Genomic DNA, 27,777 nt, shown 5'->3' on the forward strand with positions numbered 1-27,777 from the left:
GCATAGTAGACCAGACATTAGATTAGTTGTTGGAATAGTGGCAAGATTTTTTGCAAATCCAAGGGAAAATCATATGATGACAGTAAAGAGAATATTGAGGTACCTAAAAGGAATTGATGACTTTGGATTATAATACAAGAGGAGTGAAAAATTTGAGTTGAAAGCCTACACTAATGCAGAATGGGGAGGTAATATTGATGATAGAAAAAGAACAGTGGAGGAGAGCTTTTTTAGGAAAAAGATTGGTTACTTAGACCAACAAAAAGAAAAGTTGTACCTCACAGTCCACAACAGAAGATGACTATGTTGTTGCTACTATCAATTGCACTAATATTGTATGGATCAAACACCTATTGCAAGGTATGAAGGAAGAGATGATTGAACCTGTGATACTTTATTGTGATAACACAAGTACCATCAACATATCAAAGAATCCTATGATACATGCCAAAACAAAACATATTGCAATTAAGTATCACAATGTAAGAGAATTGGTGGAAGACAAGCAAGTGAGGATGGAATATGTTAGCTCAAAGGAATAGATTGCTAACATCTTCACAAAAGCACTACCTAAAGATGCATTTGAGTATCTTAGAGGTAAGATAAGGGTGATACCCCTAGCTAAGGCTACTTGAGTAATAGCAAAACTACCCTGCATCAAATGAATTTAACTATTAAAATACTACAAATTGATGCAGAGGATACTTACTTTAGAATTTTGACTGAAGTAATCAAAGTACTAAAACTCCAAACAAGTCACAAGCAAAGTGACAGAGAGAGAAATTGGAGTACTTGAAAATGGTACACTTGCATGTTAAGATGCTGAAATAATATGTCTTTGGCATTGTTGTCAAAGAGGGAGAAATAGAAAAAACTAATCAATGCATACAGAGGGAGAAATGATCAAATCTATAGAACCAAATTGACAAAGAGAGAAATAATAGAAATTGATCAATGTATATAGAGGGAGAAATGATACAAACACATCTCAAGGAACGAAATGTAAGAAGGAGAAATAGTAGTTGAGAAGATCAAAGTGAATAGTGGGAGAAAAAGAGTGTTTAGGGAGAATAGCAAAAAATAAGTAGAAAGGAAATAACAACTCAGAGGGAGAAAATAGTGTAGACAAGAATCAATCAGAGAAATAGTAGAAAAGAAAAAGGAGACGATAGTTTATTAGCAAAGGGAGTCATAAGCTAGTTTATGTTGCTGATAAAATAAATAGTTTTGAATAAAGTTTTCTTTTTGGCATTTAATTTATTGTTTTTAACCTAGTTAGCATTTTGATAACTTGGTTGATCAGTTTGGTTTTCCATCAATTCCAAAGAGGGAGATTGTTGGAAATCTAATTGAAAAGATCATTATTGAAGAAATGAGACTGTTGCAAAGAGGGAGATTGTTGATGAAGAATGTTTTCAATCATTGTTTTGTCATTGATGTCAAACCTGCTATTTGCTAGAATGAAAATTGCTCATAGGATCCAAGTACTATCAGTTAGTTGATTGATGAAGAGGATTTAATCAACAATATGTAACAAAAGCACCTAAGGGAAAGTTTGAGTTATGGTCTTGCAATGAAGTAGAAGGATTAGTTAAGAAAATAGTAAAATAATGTATTGAAAATATACATGAAGAGATAGAGGTTTACTACACTTAAAAACACTGGAAGAATAAGTTGTAACAACGTTGTCTACAAAGCTTAACTAAGTTCATTAGTGAGTTCTGAGCAAGCTAGTTCATGCCAAGTAGATTTTCAGTTAGTGCTGAGCAAATACAAAATCTAGTGTGTTCTAAGTGATATAGAAGAAGCCGAGAAAAGTTCAGGTGCCAAGAATTAGAAAACTTAGTGGATGTCGAGTGAATCCATAGTAGGTACCGAGCATCTGTAAAACATAGTTGGTGCCAAGTAACACAATATGTGTTGAGCACTAGAATTTCAATAGTGCCGAGTTGTTGCATTATTTAAAAAGTCAATGATTCACCAATACTGAGCTGACAAGTTTGTTACCTTGAATTTTGTGGACCAGATGGAGGATAAAGATGATGAGCTAGTGGCACATAATTTTAGGTAAACCATTTTTTAGCAAATTCATGAGGATTCTTCATGATGTTTTTAGAAGGAACAAGATATGGGTTAGATTCATTGAATCCTACCTAATCCATTTGATCTAAAATTAATGGAGGGAAGAATTGACTAGGAAGAGGATTCCAAACCTCTATTTAAGGAGTCATAGGCCAAGAAGTTAGAGTTGTTGGGGTGCCAAAATGCAAAGTTGTTGAAGGATGTCAAAGAGAAGGCATTAAGAAGGAAGAACATAGCACAGAGACTCTACTTCAATAAGTGGCCATACAGGAGATTGCACTAGTATATCAAGCATGAAGACTTAAGGAGATGAAGCTTGAAAGGAGAACAAGCTATCAAAGCTATAGAGACTAAAAGCCAGAGAAATTGTGAAGAGTTGAATAGAGATCTGAAATTTGCAAGATAAGTTGTGAATTGTATTAGGTCAAAAGCCCTTGTTGTTACTCTCTAACAATTGTGTGAGCAAGGGTAAATGCTATGGAATTAGGTCAGTTTAATAGGCATTTGTAAATCCTTTAACGGGATGGCATTCTAAGAGAATGTTCTAAAGTCCTTTAACTAGGCCCACTTCTAATATGGTGGTTAAATCCTTTAACCAGGTCACATTTAATAGTGTGTTGTAGCCTTTAACAAGGAAGGCCTTTCATAGGGCATCACTTTAGAAGAGTGAGAATTGAGTAGCATGTGACTAGTGGTTTTTCCCAAATTGGGTTGCCATGTAAATCATCGTGTTATGTGTTGATCTTTCATCTGTTATGTTTGCATGCTAATTTTATAGTAACTTGCTAAGTAGAAAAGTTTAAGCTTGGATGCATGAACAATTTAATGGGCTCACTTTACTTGATGAAAAAGTTTTAATTGGACATAAAGACCTTGAATAACTAATCCACTCCACCTCTCAATTATTCTAAAGCATTTCTAATAGCCTCATCCTGACCTATCAAACATAAATGACATATTCATTATTTAACATTTTGTGATTGATGTTTTGACATAATTGTGTTCTAGATAGACATAGAGTTTTATGGTTATGTGAATTCAATACTTGCATTTATGATGACACTCACTTATGTTGTAGGACCTAAATTATATGTTTTAATGATTGATGGTACATATTTTTGGTATTCCACTATTATGATTCAAACTAATTTGCAAAGATGCTTGAAATGTTAAATTGTAATGTTAGGATTTTAACTTATGATATGTACTAGGACGTAGTTCACATGCCTAATGATTTGATGGCTAGGGATTCAATGTTTTACTTCTATCATATAAAATAGATTATGATGATATTTAGAATCTTAATTTGACTATGTTAAATAGAGATTAATGTTGATATGCAACTTTGAACAATGTTTTGAATATTCCATATCAAAATGATTAGAAAGGAAAGTCAAATGTGATAAGTGAATATGCTAATTTTAATGGGAATTATGCAATATTGAATTGTCATACACATATATACATGTATTTTTACATAATTTTTCTTGGACTATTGATGATTGAGTTTAGTGTGCATGGAATTAATCATTGAATTAAATCAAGGAATCAAGGCTCAAAATTATCTAAACACAATTAAGCCATGGCTGAATCTTGGAAAGATTCAAAACCTCATTGTAATGTGCTTTTCATTTCATCAATGTGAATTGTATGTGTGTGATGGATTTAATTTTGTGATCAATTAGAGACATGGCATTGTGAATTATAATGTGTGACTTGACACTTGTGTTGTCCATGTGGAGATGACATGTAATTTAAGATTTTGGCAAGAAGTAACCTAACCTAAAGATAACCCCAATGTAGTACCAAAGTTAATCTCACATGTAAAAATGTTATGAGAAGTCTCCATCCATTTGAAATTCAAATTATAACTTCCTAGTGACTTTTGTGAGATCTAAAGGTGGTCCTAGAGGGTTAGTTTTGCAAAAAACTAGTTCCCACATGATAATAGCATGGTTTGGGGTTCTGAAACTCACCATAATTTGGATTAGATGGCTTAAGAGACCCTTCAAACAAGACACTTTCAAAGCATTTCGAAATTAGGAGTTTCACATGACTTCTTCTACACCCTCTTAGTTGGTCAAGGATATATTTTTAGAAGGAGACAATAGTATAAGGAAGGGAGACTTATGCTATGCCTATTTTTAGATAGTGAGGGTTTTGAGATCCTTTTAGAGGACTTCGGATGAAATTAATGGGTTGTCTATCCACTATCTAACTTTAAAGACGGTTAGAATTTGGAGGCTTGGAGGGAAGGAAATGGGAGATCTTCATTAATTTTCATGGCCTTTTGTGTAGGACCAGGGTTGGTGCTTCTTTCTCATGTAGTTATTTTTCTTAACACTTGTATAATGGTGTTATGTTCATGAGCATGAAGGAGTGTGATTCAATATTGTAAGTAGATTGCATTGTGTTTTATTGTGATGTACATGTTGACTGGTTACATTTTTTTATCACCTCTTGTTTCTTTGTTTTTTGGATATGAGTGTTCTTTATGGGTGTGAGGACTTCACTCACCCTTTGGGAAGGGAAGAGAAGTCTAGGGTAAAGGGGTTAGTTGGGCTTGACAATTTAGTTGAGAGCTTTGGTGTATGCACTCCATTGTAGCCATAATCATTCATATCTTTCTTTGCAGGTGACAAGGGGAGTATGGTAAGGAGAGGAAGTTTATAGAGTATGGGCTGCAAGAAATCTATAGTTAATAGTAGCATGTTTGGGAATTTATTGTGAAGAGGAGGATTATTGTAAAAGCCTTGAAAAGTCATGAAAATTGCTGATTTTGAAAGCCACAAAAGGGAATGGAAATTAAAAATTGTAGATATTATAGGATATGGCAAATCTCCTCTTTGAAAATCCCACCATCACCCTATGTTCATGGTTCCATTTGTGAACCATTGTGAAAATACCTTGGGTTGGGATTGTTCAAGTATGTTATTGTGGTGTCTATACATTTGCAAGATTGTATGTGGTATCCCATTTGATCCTTGTTTCCCCTAGCTTGGGGGTGGTATCTTTGGAGGCCTATGGTAGGGAGAAGAGTTTCCATGGTTCTTGTTTTTTTTTAAAAAATGTAATTGCAGATTTTGTGCTCAATGGACCAATGGGAAAAATTTGGATTGCTCAATATGTGGATGTAGCATGAGAAATGGTCTCATCATTATGTGATGCACTTGAATGAAGATTTATCCATCTTAATATCTATGTTGTGATGTAGGAATTTCATGGAAGCCAAGTGGAGAGAAATACCTTGTGAATGTTTCATATGAAATGTCTCATTATGCCATTGTATTGCATTTGTATGTTCATTAAATGAAACAATGGATTATCATGGATAAGTGTAGTTGCAATGCATCATAAAATCACTCCAAGAAGGTCATCCCATTGTATTTAGTGCTCATAGAAATGATTAATAATGTGTTGCATAATGTCCATTTAGGAGGAAAAATATGTTGTCACATATGGTCATGCAAGGAAATTTCTAGATGTTTGAGTTCAATGAGCAATAACATCTAAAGCTTCATTGTAAGAGAAAAGATTGAGTAAATAGACTCATTAATGATTTTTGTTCAAATGCGATACATGAGTTGGATGTATTCTTGCAAATGAATAGCATGAACAAGTTACATTACATGCATTTAAGTGTATCAATGGAACTAAAAATTTGATGTGTTCACTAAGTTAGGATTAGCATGAAAAAACTAAAATCAAATCAAGAAATTCAAAGGGGAATGTTAGTCATAGTTGCCTTCTTACCAGAATTTGAGTTTTGTCTATGAAGCATGGCCAAAAATCATATTTCCAAATATTCAAATGATCAAATGTTGTAAAAGATATATTTTAACATGGCCAACTTGTTGTGCTGATAGCAAGGAAGAAAAAACTCTTAAATGCCAAATCTAATCTTCTTGATTGTGCACAACCACTCTTTGATGTTCCCCATGCCTAATAAATATAAAGGGACACTCCATCAGTGCTTGGTTATGCATCTACCTAGTTAGAATTATAATGGCCACCATTTTTGTCTTCTCAAGGTTCTATTTGGTACAATTTTCCTACATCTAGATGTGTACCATGATTAGATCTTTCCCAAATTTGTAATGATTGTTCTCTAAAACCTTAAATGTGTTGAAACAATTGATTAATTGTGTATTGTCTTTGATGTTACACAAAATTTCAAATCATTACTAGTCAATGTATGCTGACCTCAATTGGGCATTGAAGATAGTTTTCTATGTCTACCGAGCATTCCAAAGTTTTCCTAGTTCAAAAGATAGTATCTACTGAGTTCACTCGAGCACCAAAGAAAAGTTTGTTGAAGTTGAGTGTTAACTAAGTTCACTTGGTTAATGAAGGAAATGTTAGATGGAACCAGTGTTAACCGAGCACACTTGGTTACAAAAAGAACTTTGTGAGTATGTAGTGTTGATCGAGTTTACTTGGTTAACACAGGAAAATTATTTCTAAGTTAGTGTCTATTAAGTAGGGTTGACTAACGAAGGATTTTCTTGTTTTGGAATATTAAGTTCATTTGAATTTTCTTTTTGTTCTAGCCGACTGAGGAGATGAATATTAATTATTCTAAGTTTTATTCTAGCCAACTTGACAATATGAAAGATATAAATATAAGGTCACGTTGAGATTTATAAAGTGTGAATGCATGGGAGATAATTAAAGATTTGATGATGATAAGAGGAAGAAAATCATAAGAATAACCAGAATATCCTTCTGGAGATGAAAAGATATATTTGATCAAGAATGATGAAGTATACAAGCTAGAATTGAGATCTATAATCAACAATTCAATTGCATCAAAATTAGGTCATGTCATTGTTACTCTCTAACCATTGATGCAGTGATCTAATTCTCTTAATAGAGTTGGCTTAACAACTATTTGTAAATCCTCTAACAACGTGGTATTTCTATTGAATTGTGCAAAGACCTCTAACAAGGCCACTCCTAATAGGGTTACACCTAATAGTGTGTTTTGTAACCTTTAATAATGTTGGCTCCTAACTGAATTCACTTAGAAGGGTGAAAATCAATAACTAGTTACAATTGGTGATTTTTCCCAAATTAGGTTTCCATATTAAATCTTGATGTCAAATATGTTCATGATATTTTTCTTATGTGTTTGAACCTAAATTAAAGTATTAGTAATCATAGATAATACCTTTAGATTTTTATGCTAAGTATTTGCTGAGCTATTTCGGTGTTTACTGAGGTACAACATTTTTCTATGTGCTTGTCGAGCATCTCCATAGTTTATTTTTTAGAGTTTATTTTGTACTGAAATCTAAGAGATCTGGGATTTACTTTTTAGTGACTAATAAACCCCTCTTATATTTCCGACAATTGTTATCAGAGCATTTAGTGCTTGCAGAGAAGGTTTCAAGGACTTAAGCTAAAGATCAGGATGTTTATAGAAGAGAGATTCCCAAGTTGAACTAAGGCACTTTTGCAGTATGGTAAGGAATTATGAGGTTACATCTGGAAACCATCAATGATTAAGCCTATAAGTATCTTGATACTAAATACAAAACTCCCATTGGAACATTATCAATTGAAGATATTGCTAAAAATAAAAATCATACAATCATGATGATTGAGATTGCATTTGCTATTAATTATGCTAAATTTGATGAAGTCAAATGCTATACTATAGCTTATAATATGTGGATTAAATTGAAAGAAATCTTTGGAGCAGATGATTATGTAAGAAGAGCTAAAGCTAAAAGTCTTAGAGGAAAATTTGATCCGATGAAGATGAGAGGAGATGAAAATATTGCAAAATATGTTGAGAGAATTAAAGTAGGTGTGAGTGAAATCAAAGCATTTGGAGGAGATATTGAGGACAAAGCAGTTGTGAGCAAGGTACTTAGAACCCTTCTTCCTATCTATACAATTAGAGTGTCTACTATTCAAGAAATGAGATGTGATCCAAACATAAAAATATCTTTGGATGCTCTAATTGGAAGATTGACAACTTTTGAATTGGATAACTATGATAATTATATTCCTAGTTCTGAAGGTATTGAGTCTGCATTTGAAGCCAAACTCTCACTCAAGAAAAAGAGTAAGAAATCAAAGGCTAATCAATCAGGAAGTGAAGAAGAGGAAGAAAGTTTTGATAGTGATCTTGAAGTTGTTGAAGCCCTACTTGCAAAGAAATATTCCAAAGGTAGAGGAAAGTAAAAAGGTAAGATTCCTCTGATCTACTTTTCTTGTGAATAAGTTGGTTGCATTGTTGAAAGATGCCAAAATAGAGAAAATAAGGATGAAAAGAAGAGAAATAAGTACAAAGGCATGAAGTAATTCAAAAACTACAAGGACTACAAGGACAAAGGTAAGAAATCTTGTCTTATGGCTAAAGATTCTAATAGTAGTGAGGATGAAATGGTATATATTGCTATAAAAGATGAATCTAATGATGAAGGAGATAAGATGGAACTTATATTTCATGTTAGCAAAAATGATACATAGATTATTTACAATAGCTACTCACATCATATGACTAGAGACAAAACAAAGTTTGAATAGATGGAATATTATGATGGTGGTAGTGTGAGATTTGGAAACAATGGACCTTGTTGCATAAAAGGAAAAGGATGTATCTTTTTGACCAATGAACTTATATGTGATAATGCTTATTGGGTTGAAGGACTAAAACACAATTTACTACGTGCAAAACAGTTGAAAAAAATTAGATTCAAGGTAGAATTTATGAATGGGAAGGCCAAACTACTGAATGGAAAATAAAATTTGGTTTGATTTGGCAAATAAACAAAAGGTAACCTATTCTATCTTGATCTTAGTGAAAGTTCATGTTTTATTGCTCAATTAGAAGAAAGTTGGTTATGGTACAAAAGATTATGTCATGTAAACTTTGATAACTTGGTTAAGATAAGAAAACACAGAAGAGTAAGAGGTATTCCTAGCATGATGAAACCTAATAGGGGTCCATGCAAAAACAATCAAATTGGTAAGATGGGAAAGACTAGTTTCAAAGGCAAGAACTATCATTCTGAAGAAATCTTAGAGCTTGTTCATACAAACTTATGTGGACCTATTGGAATAGAGAGTTATAGTGGAGATAAGTTTTTTATTCTTTTGTTGATGACTATTGTAGAATGATGGTTGTAATGTATCTAAAATAAAAATTTGAAGCTTTTCAAAAATTCAATTGGTATCTGGCAAGAGTAGAAAAAGAAACTAGAAAGAAGTTAAAATATTAAAGATCAAATAGAAGTGGTGAATTCATCTCCAATGAATTCAATAAATTCTATATTTAAAATGGAATCAAAAGATAATTATCAGGCCCTAGTACACCTCAGTAGAATGATATAGATGAAAGAAGGAATAGACCTATCATGGATCATGCAAAAACATTGATGATAGAAAAGAATGTTGCAATCAAACACTAGAAGGAAGCAATCAGCACTATAGTACATACCTTGAACATAGTATAGCTGAAGAAATACTCAAATCAAACTCCTTATGAACTATGCTATGGCTACAAACCTAATGTATGTTACTTGAAAGTATTTAGCAGCAAATGTCATGTCTTGAAATAATCTAGGAAAGGTAAATTGGATGTCAAAGGTGTTGAAGACATATTCCTAGGACACTCTTGAAGAAGTAAAGCATAATTTTTTTTGAATTGTCTACTCATTAAATCATAGAAAGTGAACATGTGAGAATTGATGAGTTTGTAGAAAAATGTGTAGAAGAAAGCAACAAAGAGCTAGAGGATTACAAAAGATTTGTTTAATATGAACCTGATACCCTACCAAATCTATCTAGAAGATAGGAGGGTTGACCCCTTGAGTTTCCAAAATCTCCAAAAACTATCGAGTTGTAGATAGTGCAACCTAAGTCATATTTTGAAGGATGTGACTCATAATTAGAGGCTATTGAGCTACTACAAGAGAAAATTGATTCTGATGGAACTGAGTCACAAATAGTGGGACCTAAGCTTAATACTGAAGTTCATGAAGAAAGTAGTAAAAGAAACTCCAAATCTAAAGAACCCATGTTAGCAAGATATGTCAGAAGACATCATGCACCTAATCATATCATTGGAAACAAATTAGATGGAACAATGACAAGAATAATATTGATAAGTACATATTCACTTGCTGAATTTGAACCTAGAAATGTTAAAGATGCTTTTGATAATGACAGTTGGATTGAAGCAGTGAATGAGGAAATATAATAGATTGAGAAGACCAAAAATTGGACTCTTTTTCCTAGACCCAAGGATAATAATGTAATTGGCATAAAGTGGGTATTCAGAAATAAGCTAGATGGAGATGGAAATTTTTTGAGAGACAAACCAAGGTTGGTATGCAAAGGCTATTCTTAAGAAGAAGGTATTGATTATGGTGAAACTTTTGCTCCTATTGCAACATTAGAAGGTGTTATAACTTTACTAGGATATGAAACACAGAGAGCATTTAAAGTTTATCAAATTGATGTAAAATTTGCATTCTTGAATAGAATTATTGATGAGGAAGTCTACATTGAACAACTTGAAGGGTTTTTAGATCCTAGCAAAAGAGACATGGTCTAAAAATTACACTAGGCATTATATGTTCTCAATCAAGCTCTGAGAGCTTGGTATGGAAGACTTCATAACTACTTGGAATAGATTGGTTTTCAAAGAACAAATGATAAAAATAGTTTGTATATCAAAGATAGACTAGAAAATAAGATTGTGTTGGCAGAAATACTCATTGATGATACTTTATTCATAGGAAATGATGACTTGTGAAAGGTATTTTTAGAAGAAATGAGTAAAAAATTTTAAATTTTTATGTTTGGAGAGATAAAATTATTTGTTGGATTTCAAATCCATTAGAAGAAAGATGGTATCTACATTACTCAATCTAAATATATTGAGGAAATACTAATTTCTTTTGGAATGGAAGACTCAAGAATAGTTGGAACCCCTATGTCTATTGGACATAAATTTTCCAAAAATGATGATTCAAAAGAGGTATATCAAACCACATATAGATCAATGATTGAAAATTTTTAGTATGTAGTGCATACAAGGTTTGATATTGCATTAGCATTCCATATGGTGGAAAGATTCTTAGCAAATCCAAAAGAAAATCACATGATGGAAATCAAAAGAATCATGAGATATATAAAAGGTACTAAAGAATATGGTTTATCGTACAAAATAGGAGGCAATTTGGATTTAAATTTATTCATAAATGCTGATTGGGTAGGAAGTATTGATGACAAAAAAATGCACCAGTGGTGGAGCATTCTTTCTTGGTAAAAGACTAGTGTCTTGGAGAAACAAAAAACAAAATTGTATCCCTTAGTCCATAGTAGAGGCAAAATATGTGGTAGCACTAGTCAAACATTTTGATATTGTTTGGCTCAAACAACTATTGGTAGATATGAAAATAGAGATCAAGGATCTAGCAGTCATATACTATGATAACACTAGTGCAATAATTATATCAAAGAATCTAGTGATGCATACCAAAATAAAACACATTGCTATAAAATATAATTTCTTGAGAGAATTGGTACAAGATAAAGAAGTCAGATTGAAATATGTGAATACAAAAGAACAAATTGCAAACATATTCACCAAGCCATTACCTAAGGATGCATTTTTGTAACTAGGAGGTAAGCTAGGGTCATTGCCCTACCTAAAGCTCACTGAATGAATTTTAGTGTTGCATCAACTAAAGCATGTTGAAGATCATTTAGTTGGTGCAATATTGACAAGGGCATATTGCAAATGAATCTGGACTTGAGGTACATTAATTTTCACTAAACATTGTCTTTGGCATGAGATGTCAAAGAGGGAGAAGTTTACTATCATATCTCAAATAAATTTTGTAAATAGAAAGAGAAAGAGATTATAAAGAAAGAATAAAATTATCTCAAAGGCATAGTTTGCTATCAAAAGAAGCTGTAGCGGATAGAAGTTTTTTGAAAGAGAGAGAAATTGAAGGCAAAAAGAGTTCATTCACTGATAGGAGTTCTCATGGATGAGAATTAGAATGAAACTAAGGATAATTCCTTTATTATTTCTCTAAAAAATTCATTGTATTATGACATGTTGTGTTGCCATCAATGCCAAAGAGGGAGATTGTGAAAAATTGATTAATTGGGTATTGCATTTGATGTTATACAAAATGTCATATCATTACCAGTCAGTGTTTGCCAAGCTCACTCAAGCATGAAAATAGTTTTCTATGTCTACTGAGCATTCCAAAGTTTTACTAGTTCAGAAGACAGTATCTATCAAGCTCACTCAGATGCCAACGGAAAGTTTGTAGAAATTAAGCATTGATCAAGATCACTTGGTTAATGAAGGAAATGTTGGATTGAACCAGTGTTGAATGATCTTACTTGGTTACCAAAGGAACCTTTCAAGTATGTAGTGTTGATCAAGTTCAGTTGATTAACATAGGAAAATTATTTCTATGATAGTGTCTACTAAGTAGGTTCAACTAATGAAGGATTTTCTTTTTTTGGCATATTAAGGTTAATTAAACCGTCTATTATTTCTAGCTGATTGTGGAGATGAATATTAATTATTCTAAGTTGTATTCTAGCTAACTCAACAATATAAAAGATATAACTATAAGGTCAAGTTGATATTTATAAAGTGTGAATGCATGGAAGATAATTGAATATCTGATGATGCTAAGAGAAAGTGAATCAGAAGGATAAGTAGAATATCCTTGCAGCAATAAGTATATATAATCGATCAAGAAGGATCAAGTACACAAGATAAAATTGAGATCTATAATCAACAATTTAGTTGCATCTAAATCAAGTCATGTCATTGTTACTCTCTAACATTGTAGCAATGATCTAAATCTCTTAACAAAGTTGGCCTAACACCTATTTGTAAATCCTCTAACAAGGTGGCATTTCTATTAAAGTGTCCAAAGACCTCTAACAAGGCCACTCCTAACAAGGTGATTAAATCCTATAACAGGGTCACACCTAACAGTGTGTCTTGTAATTTTTAATAGGGATGAATCCTAATAGGGCTCACTTCAAAAGAGTGAAAATCAATAACTAGTCGCAATTGGTATTTTCTCCCAAATTGGGTTTCCACATCAAATCTTGGTCTAAAAAATGATCATGTTATTTCTCTTATGTGTTTGCACCTAAATTAAAGTATTAGTAATCACATATAATATTTTAATATTTTTATGCCAAGTATTTTCCAAGCTATTTTGGTGTTTACAAAGTTACAACAATTTTTGGTTTTAGGACCCCTATAAAACCTATTTTTCTTATCAAAAATAGTTTTCTATGTTTTTGTCAAGCATTAGTAGAGTTCAGTTTTCAACTTTTCTTTTGTACTGACATCTAAGGGATCTAGGATTTATTTTGTAGTTACTGATTCACCCCTCCCCTCTCAGTTACTCCTCTTATATTTCCAATAAATGTAGTTGTTGAAGTTTTTCCTTAGGGTAGAAGCTTTTAAGTTATGCTTGCACTATAAAAATATATTTTGTAATCCTTCTTAGGTTTAGACATTCCTTCTCTAATTCTATAATGGTAGTATTTTATACTCTATTACTATAATTTCCTTTTTTCCATGAGTGAATATAATCCTTTTCTTTACTTTATTCTCCCATTAATATTAGTACAAAATCTTCTTGCCTCTATTGATGTTTTATTTTCATTCTTCAATTTGCATAACAATATCTACTCTTGCCTTTGAATGTTATAGAGTGAAGTTCCTTCCTTGTGGCATTTCATTTGGCTTTTGATCTATATGTAACTGTTGGATTCAGAAAAAAGGTAAAATCAATTTATTTTGAGGTTATATTAATGAATCGTGCATTGCTAGGAAGAGATATATGACCGAACAAACTATTTTGGTGTATCACCCACTTTAGATTAGATTAGGTAGTTTTATTTCATGCATTCCTTCTCCCTTTTCCTCTCAAGGAGTAGTTATATGCACTCTAATAGTAAGGACGTTGACCTTCTCTACAGACTCAATCTCATAGTTCAAGTCCCATAGCTTGGAGATTGTTTCCATATTTCACAAGGTTGCCTTTAGGTAAAAAACTTCAAGGAAGGGTGCAAGATTTTGTGACAATAGGGAACTAAATGAACAACTCAAAAAATAGGCTAAATGAGTACATTTCACTCTTTGGCTTTTCTATGGAGAAGTGAAAATGCACCCATCCACCTATTATAGTCCAATATAATAATCAATTGGAATATACCCTAGAAAACTTCCACCTATATAGTCTAATAAAACAAATTGAAAACCTTAAAGAAAAATAATAATTGACATATGAAGACTCTCCAAGGGTCATGTGACCCTTGTACTCATTGGCATGTTAAAAAAAGTATATCTATGTGTCTTGTCACCTTGGTGAACACTCTCAACAAAAAGTAAGTAAATATAATAATAGTAACAACTATTATAATCTTAAATCCATGTCCCCATGAGGAGTCAAATAACTCCTAGGGAGATTGAAATTCAAAATAAGTGAACCTTTATCTAAAAAAGGGGGACCAAATTAAATGATTTGATTGACAAGGGAATGGAGAGGAAAGGTGATCCCAACCTCTTCCTCATTTCCACATTATCTCCAACCTTGCATGCACATTTTTAAGCATTACCATGTCTAACATGGGTCAGACCATCAACACTCCCCCATGTTTCTAGATAACCCCATACAAAGGAGTACCTCCCTCAAGAAATAAACTCAATAGAAAAAATATGGGTAAGGACTTTACCAAGGAAAGTGACCCTTATGATTACACATATAAAATTCATGTGACAAGTTGCTGTAACCAACCCCATCCTATAAAGGTTACACTATGCATGGACAAAGGCTCTATAGTTGTTGGCCAAGCATGGTCTCATCCTTTCAGTATGTGTGAATGGTGTAAGGGAAAAGGAAAGTCAGTAGTTATGGGGCAACATATGTGCACCCCTAGCCAATGTTAAATAGTGGAAGTATTTTATACTTCCATTGAATAATGGTGCATACATGTTGCAATGTAGATGATGCCAAAAGGAGATTGCTTGGTTAGGGTTGTATACACCCTAAAATGGTTGCCTAGACTTTGGGCCCCCATTATTCAATTTATCAATTTATCAAATTTCCTGAATCAATGGTGTTTAATATTTTATTAAATCAATTTAAATCAATTTCCTTGATCAAATTCAATTATTCTATTTTTCTAAGGTTGATCATTTTATCCTAATTCTTATTTAATTAAAAGAAAATCTCCTCTTTTAATTAAATAAAATAAGTCCCCATTTAATTAAAAGAAAACCTCTCTTTTAATTAAATAATTCATCCGCATTTAATTAATTAAGATAAAAAACCTCTTTTAATTTAATTAAATATCTCCTATTTAATTAAAAGAACTTTCTCCCTTTTAATTAAATGAAAATCCCACATAAATATCTCTTTTTGATGAAAAAAGAAATAAAATAAATTCTTTTATCTAATTTCTCTACACTTAAATGCACATATTTCTAAGTGGGACTTATCTTTCCACTTTCTTCTCAACCACTTCTCTTTTCTCATTGGTGGATCATTATTTCACATGGATCATTATTTCTCCACCCTTGATTAAATCTTTGTCCTCTCAATCTAGATCGTCCAATCTTCTTTATAAGGGAGAGCCCTCTCCTCATTTTGGATACCCATGATTATGCTATTGTTATGCTGCAGGATTGGAGAGAAAATTTTGAAAGAGTTTTGAATGCTAATGTTTTTGTGGAGAACTTCTATCTTCTTGTCTCATTCTCTCTTGCACCCATGGCTTTCATCATGGGCTTTTATCATTTCATTTGCATATTAGTTTAGAGTCATATTTTCTTTCATAGATTAGATCTTGCTTTGTTTTGCATTGTTATCATTTAGATTAGTTTGCATCTTCATTTTCATAAATATTTGATGATCATGAAGACTAGCACTCTTTCTTTTTCTCTTTGAATCTCTCATTTCATGGTGTACTTGCATGGGCATGAACTAGGTTAAACTGAGGGCCTCCATTGCAAACCCTTGCACTCCATGAATAGAGAGCTATGAGTCATCATTCGAGACCTCACTTTTGAGAAATCTTAGATATAATGACCCATAGTAGTGTGCCCACATTTTAGGCATACATGGGTAGGGTGGCATGGGGAATTGGGAAGTTAGTTGGTAGTGTCGGGGAGTGTGGTAGAATTAAGAAATGCTTGGTATTCCTATATGGAATCAGGTTGGGATTAGGGATAGAACTAGAAAGGGATTGACATTAGTAATAAGATGATTCATAAGTTAGATATTAGTGCATAATATCAAGTATGTTAGGAAAAAGTAAGAGTATAGAAATGTATTTACTATTAATGAAGTTAGAAGAGAATTAGGGGAATAGGGAATTGGGGTCAATCCTAGTATTAGGTAGGATGTTATATGCATAGTGGCCCTTTAGAAGTTAGAAATTTGGTGTAGTTACACAGATTGGAAATTGGTTATAAATATATTTTTGGTCCTCAATATGTATGTAAAAGAATAAAATATATCTATTCATTTAGTTTTTATATGTATTAAGTAATATTGGTACTATATATTACTTAGTATATATATAAATATACTAAATAATGTATATGTCTCATTGATGCTACTTATTACATACACCTAACAAACAATTCATAATATGAGAGTATTTGAATATAGCCTTAGTATGTAATTCAAGGAATTCATCAATTAGTAAGTTAAGAAGAGAATTTATCCAAAATAAATAAATTTGTAAGTTGGTTAGTATATTTAAAAGTAAGCTAAAGGAAAACTAGTGTGGTTCAATGCTAGTTGTTAGAATTGACCACATACAAAATCAATAGTTACATACAAATATAACCAATATCAAAAAAATAATAGATCACATAGAAGAGAAAACAAGACACCAAGATTCAACATGGTTCACACAATCCCTGGGCTATGTCCACAAACAACCAGTCCAATATTATTACTATCTAATGATTACAATCTATAGTCTCTTACATCTCAATGCCATTGCAAGAAGCTACAATATAACCATATATTATGAAATCCCTAACCTTAAGCATTTTTATACAAGATTTTTATAGCTTACAAAATTAGGGCCAGAATAAGTCATCTAATAGCAAAATAGAAGCCAACATCTTTTATAATATAAGGTCACTTTTGGCTTTAGGGGTGCTAGCCTTGAAAACCCTTGTGGGGGCATTGCTCCTTGACCCATCTTGTACTATCATAGGGAGTTCACTTGAGGTTTTACCCTAGGAAATCATAGAGGAATTGCCCCTAGACACCATCTTGGGGAGCTACCCCGAAACTCTCATAGAAATAATCTAAGGAGAAATTAGACTGAATAAACCTTGATAAACATATGTACTAGATTATCATCTATATATATCTTTTCAAACTTTAATTGTCCATCATCTAAAATTGACTGAATGAAATGATACCATAACTGTATGTGTTTTGTCTTTGAATGAAGAGAATAATTCTTTTCAAGATGAATGAAACTATGGCTATTTGTGAACAAATCATTATCCCTCTATGAGTATCTGAATTCTTCCATGAAGAACTAAAGCCATATCACCTCCTTGACTACCTTTTTAGTAGCAACATACTCTGCCTCTGTAGTGGATAAAGCATTAACCTTTTGTAACTAAAAAACCTAGCTCAGTACTACTTCACAAATAGTAAACACATAACTTGTAGTGCTCTGCCTGGTATTAATATTCCCTACCAAATTTGAGTCAATATAGCCCTATAAATTAGTAGTAGAGCCCCCAAAATATAAACACTTACTAGATTTTCCTCTCAAATATATGAGAAGCCATTTAACTACATTCTAATGCTCAATTTTTAGATGACTCATATACTGCTAATGACTCCCACTACATGTGTAATATCTAGCTTTGTACATATTATGGCATACATCATGATTCCTATAGCTAAAGCATAAGGTACCTTGGACATCTTAGCCTCCTCTTTTTGTGTCTTTAGACACATCTTCTTAGTCAATTTCAAATGACTAGGTAAAGGTGTGCAAATAACTTTAGCATTCTCCATAGAGAAACATTGCAACACCTTTGCAATATAATCAACCTGAGATAAAGTCATTTTTTTATGCTTCCTATTGTTGCAAATTTCACACTAAGAATTTTTTTTTAATCCTTAAATCCTTCTTAGAAAATGAATGTGCCAATTGTTGTTTTAACCTCTTAATGTGAGTTATGGTATGAGTTTCTGGATTAGATTGTGTAATGATATTTTTCATCAATGTTTTCAATCACACTATGTGATCCATCATCAAGATGAGAGAGCAAGAGGTGTAAAACAATGTGATCCATGTTAGACATAGCTACAAGTATATAATCAACATATAAATAGAAAATAATGTAGATATCATCATCCAATCTTTTAAAATAAAAAAAATGATCTAAACGACACCTACTGTATCCATAGTCATGCATAAAATTGTGAAATTTTAGATACTATTCCCAAGTTGCTTGCTTCAAGACATATAAAATTTTTTACTACACACTAAGTTCTCCTTACCTTTGACCTCAAATCCATGTGGCTGTGCCATATATATCTCTTTATCTAAATTACCATGAAGATAGGTTATTTTAACATCAAGCTTCTCCAAATGCAAATCTTTAGTAGCCTTCATACTTAAAATAGTGTGAATAGAAGTCATTTTAAACAATATGAGGAAATATCTCATCAAAATAAATTCCCTTTTCTATGGAAATCATTTTACCACTAACCCGGCTTTAAATATTTTCTTACCTCCATCCTCTTCTTTCAATCTGTAAACCATTTTATTTTGTAAATCCATCTTACTTGCAGGCAACTTGCATAAATCCTGTCTTATTTTTTAGTAAAGAATAAATTTATTCTTTCATTGTTGACTTCCACTAAATCTTTCTATCCACCTACATAGCTTTATTATAACATTTAGTTTGACCAGAATTGGTAAGTAAAATAGAGTTCAAAAAGGGAGAAAATCTTTCTGGAGGTCCATTTAGCCTTGTTGACCATCTAACATTCACTAGGGTGTGTAGTATTTGTTGTTGTCAATGTTCCAAATCACAAAGAACTATTGGAACATCATCTTTTGGAGTCTCATCCAACAGTACATAATTATTTTCTTTCTTCTCATACTGCTGCAATAGATCTTTGAGATAAACAAGCTATTAGAAAATAATAACTCAACTTCTTACTAGTCCATGCTTCCTTTAGAATACCACAATCCAAAGGATTAGAGGGAACTTTACTAATCAAATATATGATATTATTGACAACCTCATCTCACATGTTTAAGGGAAACCCGATATGCAACCTCAAGCTCCTTGCATGCTCCATTATTGTCCTGCTCGTGCATTCAACCATACCATTTTTATGTAGAGTCCTTGGAATAGTTTTTTTTCTATGAATACAATTAATATAAAAATAATATTCAAATTCATGACTACAATACTGACCATGATTATCAGATCTAAGACATTTTATCTTTTTACAAATCTCATTCTCAACTAAGCACTTCCATTTCTTAAAAGTTTGAAATACATTAGATTTTTGTCTAAGGAAATAAACCCATACTTTTCTAGTTGCATAATCAATAAATGGAACATAATAATGAGAGAAACTAAGGAAAGATACCTCAACTGGTCCCCATACATCTGTATGCACAGACTGTAATTTCTCAATTTTCTTTTCCTTCCCACTCTGCACAAAAGCCACTCTCTTTTATTTTCCATACACACAACTTTCATAGAAATCCATATTAACACATTTCAGACCTAGTAAAACTTTCTTTGAATGAAGTAATTTCATACCTTTCTCTCTCATGTTCCCAAGTCTATGGTACCATAACATTGTATCAAAATTTACAATATTTGTTTGTTCTCCTTGTTCAACTACAGTAACTATTTATAAGCATTCATTTTTCTCTAAAACAATTAAAGTAGAAAGAACAATATGGCCTATACAAAGATATAAGATTCTTACTTTCACCCATTTTTCTACTACAAGGAAACCTATAAGGTGCCCATTTTTCCTATTTTTCCCTATCGAAATTAAATTTCTACTCAACCTTGGAACATGTCTTACCTCATGTAGTAACTAATGATTCCCATTCTACAACTTAATCTTAACTTGTCCCTTTCCAAAAATCTGATAGGGCTCATTATCCCTTAGATAAAAAGCCCAAAATCCCCTTAGACATAATCAATAAAATAACCTCTATGAGGTGTAGCGTGAAATGAATCCCTAGAATCTAAAACCCATGAACCATCAACACTTTCTAAAGAAAAAAGCAAAGCATCCTCTTTGAATTTGTTACTTATCACATTTGCCTCCTTATTCCCTTCTGGTTTATCTCCTTCATTGTTCTTTTAAGTACAAAAATATTTCTTCTTATGCCCTAGTTTCCCACTGTACAAACAATCTCTTATCTGGATTAAGACCTCTTCTCCTTTGACTTTCCTCTTGATTTCCCATGTTTTCTAGAATTACTTCATCTTTCAATTGTTTTGCCTCTTCTTTGTACATTCAAAGAACTTCCTTATGTAGATCCACCTAAATTCTTTTTATGTGTTTCCTCACTCAAAATGACACCAATCACATGATAAATTTTTAGTGCATTAGATTTAGAAACATAATTACTCACAACCATTACCAAGCCATTCCAACTTTTTCGCAAAGAACACAAAATCAAGAGAGCCCTAATTTCTTCATTAAAATTGACATTCATAGAAGATAAATGACTATTAATAGTATTAAACTAATTTAAATGATCTATATTTGATCCACCTTCTATCATATTTATATTAAATAAACACTTCATGAGAAATACCTTGTTTGAAGCGGAGGGTTTCTCAAACAGTTTTGCTAGGGTTTGTACCAATTGTTCCATATCTTTGGTTTTGTAATGTTAAATGTCACTGATGGTTCCAGGAATAATTTAATACTTCCAAGTTCCTTTTTGTCTAAAATATCCCAGTCCTCATCTATTCAAATTGTTCCTTGTTTCTTTGTTTTTCCTTCCAATGGGTTCCATAAATCCTTCCAATAAAGATAGTCCTACATTTGCATCTTCCATTACGGAATGTTTTGCCCATTAAAATTCTTAATCTTCAGCTTACTCTTGTATACCATCACTTCCACTCAACCATGAAACTCCCACTCAACTACAAGACCTTCCTGAAGAGGATTGCTAAAAAAATTGACAGTGGTTTTGCTAAAAAAAACCAAAAAAAGAAAACGATGACAACTTGGCTCTGATACCACTTGTTAAGATTCACCATAGATAGAAATAATAGTTGCATGTAAATATAACTAGTGTCAAAAAATAATAGATCACATAGAAGAGAACACAAAATACCAAGATTTAACATGGTTCACCTAATCCTTGGGCTGCATCCACCAACAAAAAGTCCAATATTATTACTATCTAGTGATTATAATCCACAATCCTGACAACTCAATACTGCAACAAGAAGCTACAATATCTCCATAAATTATAAATCCTTTACCCTTAGGATTTTTATACAATCTTTTTACCACTTACAAAATCAGGGCTAGAATAAGTTATCCAATAGAAAAATAATAGCCAATTCCTTTTACAACATAAGGTCATTTTCCTTAGGGGCACTACCTCTTGATCCCATCTTGGTGGAACTACCCCTAAACCCTTGTACAAATAATCTAGGGAGAAACTTCACCAAATAAAATTTCAAGTCTAATTAGGCTCCACATTAGAACACTAGTAAGTTAGTAAAACTCTTAGTTGTAGTAACAAGTAGATTGTTACAATTAGTTAGTGAAAATTTAGTTCGGTATGTTGTTTCATTAAATTTTCAAGATATTATTAGGATGCTAAAAAGGATGTGGAATTTTAAGCAATATAAATATTTATTTAGTATGTTAGTGGTAGGAATTCATTTGTGAGAGACCATCTAAACTTATGAATTAGGAAATAATTGTTGCCACATAGTATTACATTTGGCATGAAATAAATAAGTGAATTAGAGTAGATTATTAGTTCCTTAAAATGCAATTTTGATAACCATTAATGAAATATGAAGCCAAGTCTTAGTAGGTATTGATTTGAATAAAGATATTTAGGGGTACTTATATCATAATTGGGTATCATAATGTGTCATATACATTTGGAAAGATTGCTAACTATTGTTCAAGGGATCTATGCCTAGAAGGTTCATTGCCTAACCTTATACCAGAAACAACAACCTATAAACCCAATAATGGTAGTCATAAGGGAAAATAGATTTAGGGTCTTATCCACCAACTCATGAATGTAGAATCATTAGATGGTCTTCTCTGACTCATGATGCCAATTTGAAATTGAACCTAACTATGAGATAACCTAATTGACTATGTGTAGTTCCTTTTATGATTTCCTAAGTTATATTTCAAAAAATAAATTGTAGTCGTATTTTTTCCTTGTAATATTTGGGCATGACATTCTAGTATTAGAGCTAGGTTTCAACATTGGGAGCCTAACCCATTAGGTTCCAAATTATGCAAAACTATAACTTTGTGTAAGATGCATTGGTGCACCTAATTGAATGACAATCTATGGTTGAAGCACTCAAAGTCATAGGATATAGGGAGCTTTCTTACAAACCACTAGTTTTACAAATAAAATTTCCTCTTCTCCCATTAGGGAACCTCAGCATGGCCACATCATTCTAATAACGTGAGTTGTTATTCGATGTGAATTATTGATGGTCCTTTGTTGGAAATTCTCGTAATTATATATTTTCCCAAAAATGTGAATTCATTGTTGCACTACTTATCTATATCTCTTGTCTATGGTCCCATTTTTCCTCACAAACATGACTTGTTTTAATTGGGATTCTCCATTGTGGGCAGATTTGTGCTTTCTTTCCTATAAAATTGTTATTTTTTAATCTTTGGTTTTAAGTTATTTATAAGGCATTTTCTTGTAAAAAATATTGGCAAGTAAATTGTACAATGATAACCATACCAAGAAGGATCCTTTACAAACCATATGAGAAACTAGAACATTATTAAACCTTCTTATTATAAGATATGGAGCTACTAGATAAGGTCACCAAGATGCCATCCTTTCCTATGTGTTAAATATGGTGAATGGTCAAACTCCTTCAAAAAAAATAGAAAAATGATAGATTATTCTTAAAATTATTAAGGCTATAGATGGACCTAAGGAAATTAAAAAAAGTGATAGGGATACTCAATGGGAAGCTAGCATTGGAGCCCATTCATATTTTGTCCTATTAGACCCTGACACTTTGAGGCAGAGGGAAAGATTGGGTTAGAGTTCAATAGGATTGTGATAATGAGGTCACATGTTCATGGAGAGGATATAGTGCATATGAAATTTTAGTACCCATACCCTTTGATGAATTTTAGGAGGAGGTTCATGCCTATGGGAGGAGGATGTTAGCCCTCACCCCAACCTAACATACCATAAATGACATGTTGACATTTTGACATTTCATGACTGATGTTCTGACACACTTTTGGTCTAGATTGACAAAGAATGTTATGGCTATGTGACTTTAATACTTTTATTTATGATGAAAGTCACATATGTTGTAGGACCTAACTTATATGTTTTAATGATTGGTGATACATGTTTTCAATATTTCACTATTTTGATTCAAACTAATTTGTAGAGATGGTTGAAATGTTAAATTGTAATGTCAAGATTTTAACTTATGATATGTACTAGGATATAGTTCACATGCTTAATGATTTGATGGTTAGGAATTCAGTGTTTCACTACTATGATAGAAAATGGATTATGATGATATTTAGAATGTTAATATGACTATGTTAAATAGAGATTAATGTTCATTTGAAGATTTTATTATTACAATGTTTTAAACATTCTGTATGAAAATGATTAGAAAGGAAAGTCAAATGTGATAGGTGAACATGCTTATTAGTGGGAACTATGCAATATCAAATTTTCATCCACATATATACATGTATTTTTATATAATTTTCCTTGGACTATTGATGCTCAAGTTTAGTGTGAATGGAATTAACCATGGAAATAAATCAAGGAATCAAGGCTCAAACTTATGTGAACATAGTTAAGCCAAGGTTGAATCTTGGGAAGATTCAAAATCTCATTGTAATGTGTTTTTCATTTTGTTAATGTGAATTTTATGTGTGTGAGCAATTTAATTTCATGATCAATTAGAGACTTGTCATTGTAAATTGTAATGTGCCTCAATGTGTTACTTGACACTTGTGTTGTCCATGTGGAGATTACATATCATTTAGGGTTTTTGAAAGAAGTAACCTAACCTATACCTAACCCTAATGTAGTACCCAAGTTAACCTCACATGGAAAGATGTTTTGAGAAGTCTTCATCCACTTGAAATTCGAATTCCAACTTCCCAATTACTTTTGGGGATATAAAAGTGGTCTAGGGGGATGTTTTGGTGAAAAACTAGTGCCCATATGATAATAGTATGGTTTGTGGGTTCAAATCTTACCATAAGTTGGTTTACATGGCATAAGAGACCCTCCAAACAAGTCAATTTCAAAGAGTTCCAAAATTATGAGTGTCACATGACTTCTCCCACATCCTCTTAATTGGTTTAAGGAAGGGAAGCTTATGTTTGTTGATCTCTAAGCCTATATTCTGATTAGTGTCCAAACACTTAATCATTTGTAAGTCATTTATGAAGCAAGATTACAAAGTCATCACTATCATAGAGTTATCTAATAAAGGCCGAGCACACAACACTAATATCAATTGTGATAGTGATTGCCAAGCATTCAGTGGAGACTAAGAAAATATGCGAGCTGAGGAAAATAGTATGAGCTAAGAAATTTAATGAAGACCAAGCATACTGAATAATTATATAAAAGTTGAATAGCAACATGAAGGTTTATGCATGACTGAGAATCAAAGAATTTAAGTGTTAAGTAATTCAATTTTTATATGTGAGTTTTTAATGGCACAAAATCATATCTAAACCATTTTGGTCAATATTTCTATGACATTTAATATTTGTAGAGCCAACTCAGATGTTGACTTCATGTCATTGCATAAGGTAATGATCCCTAGGCATACAATTCAACCAACCCTAAAAAGGGATGTAAATGACAAAAGATGATGAAGTTTAAGCCATCGATCAAGATTTAGAAACTTTGTAGAATGTCTATTTAAAGAGGATTCTAACCCTAAAATCATGTGTATAAAAGAATGCAAAGATTTTTTTTATCAAAGAGAGAAGATGTGCAAGGAGTGAATGCACATGTGAAGGAGTTAAACCAAGTTTTAGAGATGGATTTGAAAAAGAGGAATTAGAGTGGTGAGATTAGGAGAATCAAATTAGAGATACAAGAAAGAGGAGACCCAAGATTAGATTATAGAGAAAACCAAGGGTTAGGTATTAAATTAGTTATTTTGTAATTGATATAGGGTAAATCTCTCGATTGAGTGGTCCTAACTATTGGAAATATAAGAGGAGTAACTGAGAGGGGAGGGGTGAATCAGTTACTACAAAAATAAATCATAGATCCCTTTTGATGTCAGTACAAAATGAAAACAAATAACTGAATACTATTGAAGCTTGGTAGACATAGAATGTTGTAACTTGGTAGTAATTGGATTAGCTTAGTAAAAGATTAATATATAAACCATTAGATGTTATCTATGATTACCATTGCTTTAAGTTAGTTGCAAACACATAAAGTAAATAGCATGAACACATTTGACAATAAGACTTGACGTGGAAACTCAATTTGGGAATAACCACCAATATCAGCTAGTTACTGATTTTCACTTTTTTGAAGTGAGCCCTATTAGGAGCCAACCTTATTAAAGGTTACAAAACACACTTTTAGGTGTGACCCTGTTAATGGATTTAATCACCCTATTAGGAGTGGCCCGGTTACAAGTTTTGAGAACAATTCAATGGAATTACCACCTTGTTAGAGGATTTACAAATAGTTATTAAGCCAACTCTATTAGGAGATTTAGATCACTACTACAATGGTTAAAGAGTAACAATGAGATGACCTGATATGACTGCAACTAATTTTTCAATTTTTGATCTTTGTTTTGGCTTGTACTTGATCCTTCTTGATTAAATATAGCTTTGTTGCACCACAAGGATATTTAGCTTATCCTTCAAATTTTCTTCCTCTTCTTATTAATAGATCTTCAATCACATCATCATAATTCACACATTCTCTTGCACTTCCACTTTCAAACTTGCTTGCTCACTTTGAAATCACAACTTGACCTGATACTTATACCTTCCACTTTGTCAAGTTGGCTCAAATACAACTTGCAATAATCAATATTCATCACCTTAGCTAGCTAGAATCAATAGATAGATCAATTAAACTCAAAACAACAAAATAGGAAAATCCTTTGTTAGCCAACCCTGCTTGGTAGAAATTAACTCTGAAATGATTTCCTTTGTTAACCAATAGATGTTTGGTTAACATTGTAAACTTACAAAAATCCTTTGGCAACTGAGTGAGCTCGATTAACACTAGTTCCATCCAACTTTCCTTCAATACTCGAGTGAGCTTAGTTAACACTCACTTTCTACAACTTTTTCTTTGATGCATGAGTGAATTCGGTAGACATTGCTTTCTAAACTAGACAAATATATGAATGCTCGATAGACATTGAGAATTGTCTTCATTATCAAAGTCAACTCAACATACACTAACTAATAATGATTGTGACATTTGTCTAACATCAATGACATAACACAATTAATCAATTGTATCCAACAATCTCCCTCTTTGGCATTGATGACAACACAACATGTCATAGCACAATGAAATTTTGGATTTGAAAACTCCCTTTGTCATTATGAGCTCTTCCTTTTACTAAATTCTATCTGCAATAGCTATTACCAAGTTCATTCAGAACATCCTCCTTTGTTAGCATACTTCGTCTTTAAAATAATTCTCCATCTCTGGTTTCTAACTTTATTCTAGTTCCAAAAATTTCTTAGAAATATGATAGTAAACTTCTCCCTCTTTGACAAAACATGCCAAAGACAATAACTCTATAAATTGTAATGTACCTTAAGTATTCATTCATCTTCAATATGCCCTTGCCAATTCTATACCAACTGATTGATCTTCAATAGGTTTTGGTTCATGCATTCACTAAACTTCATTTAGTGAATTATAGGGGAATGACCCCTAGCTTACCTCTTAAATACAGAAATGCATCCTTATGGCTTGTTGAACATGTCTACAATCTGTTCCTTTGTATTCACATATTCCAATCTAACTTCTTTATCTTGTACCAATTCTCTTAAGAAGTGATATTTTATAGCAATATGCTTTATTTTGGAATGCATCACTAGATTCTTTGATATGTTGATTGAACTAGTATTATCACAATATATGACAACTGGATCTTTGATTTCTACCTTCATTCCCTCCAACAGTTGTTTGAACCAAGCAATGTTAGAACAATCAACTGTTGTTGCTACATATTCTACCTCTGCTATGGATTGAGAAGTACTATTTTGCTTCTTGGTTGTCCAAGATACTAGTCTTTTACCAAGAAAGAATGCTCCACCATTAGTGCTTTTTTTGTGATCAAGACTTCCTGCCCAATCAACATCAGTAAATACTTTCAAGTGCAAATTGCCTCCAAGTTTGTACCATAAACCATAGTCTTCAGTACCT

Source organism: Cupressus sempervirens, chromosome 7 (assembly GCF_028749045.1).
Source record: "Cupressus sempervirens isolate cs-2001-9-10 chromosome 7, ASM2874904v1, whole genome shotgun sequence".
Lineage (NCBI taxonomy): Eukaryota > Viridiplantae > Streptophyta > Pinopsida > Cupressales > Cupressaceae > Cupressus > Cupressus sempervirens.